Source organism: Alligator sinensis, unplaced genomic scaffold, assembly GCF_000455745.1.
Source record: "Alligator sinensis unplaced genomic scaffold, ASM45574v1 scaffold1076_1, whole genome shotgun sequence".
Lineage (NCBI taxonomy): Eukaryota > Metazoa > Chordata > Crocodylia > Alligatoridae > Alligator > Alligator sinensis.
In genome coordinates, this window is record NW_005842909.1 from 479239 (window position 1) to 480196 (window position 958).

Consider the following 958-nt stretch of genomic DNA (forward strand, 5'->3'; position numbering starts at 1 on the left):
GGTGCTTGTGTGCTTTCCTGGGTAGAATAGAAGCTAAAATGCAAAATACAGGTCTGTGAAGAAAATAAAAATGTGTGGCAGTGAGATACAGGGGAAATGGAAAACAATAGGTGCGAGACAGGTAGGTGGAGGGAGGAGAAAGGGGGAAAATGTTGAACTGTGATAGAATGTAGCTGGTAAAATGCAGGCAGGTTAAATGGGCTAGGGACAGACATTCAAAAACCCCAAACCTGAATTGATTCAATCTTTGCAGGTTAGTCTAACCTGCAGAGATTGAACCAGTATGCTAGTGGATAGAGATTCCCTTTTTATTCCAGAAATGCAGGCACATGCCTGCACTGGCTCAGGCCAGAAGCCCAGGGGTGTCAGAGCAGTCCTCCTTTCCCTCCCTCCCTTCCCTTTGCCTCTTTGCCAGGGAACCTGAGCAAGGGGCTGGGTAATGGTCAGGTCCTAGCGGTCCTGAGTAAGACTGAGAAGGGGTTTAAACCCCAACCTCGGCCTGCAGGGTTCAGAGGGTGGGGGAAGAGGGAGCATGGTCAGACCACTGTGGCAGGGGAGGAGGCGGAGAGGAGTGCTCTGCCTGCCCCAACAGCTCCCTGACAGCTGGGAGAAAGCTGGGCACACAGCACTGCCCAGCCCCAGAGGGAGACTCTTCCCCCTCCTCCCTAGTTCCATCACTGCAGGGCAGGGAGAAGGGCTCTGTGCAGTGCTGGAGGGGGACTCTTCCCCCTCCTCCTCTGTGGCCCCCCACCATTGCAGGGTGGGGAGGGGGCTCTGTGCAGGGATGCCCAGTCTCAGCAAGGAATGCTTCTCCCTCTTCCTCTACCCATGAAGGGAGGGGAGGGAGACTCTTTTTGGTGCTGGAGAGGGACTCTTCCCTCTCCTCCTTCCCCCCCCGGCTGACCGCCTCCTACTACTGTGAGGCTGGGAGGGGGGCTCTGTGCAGGGCTGCCTGGCC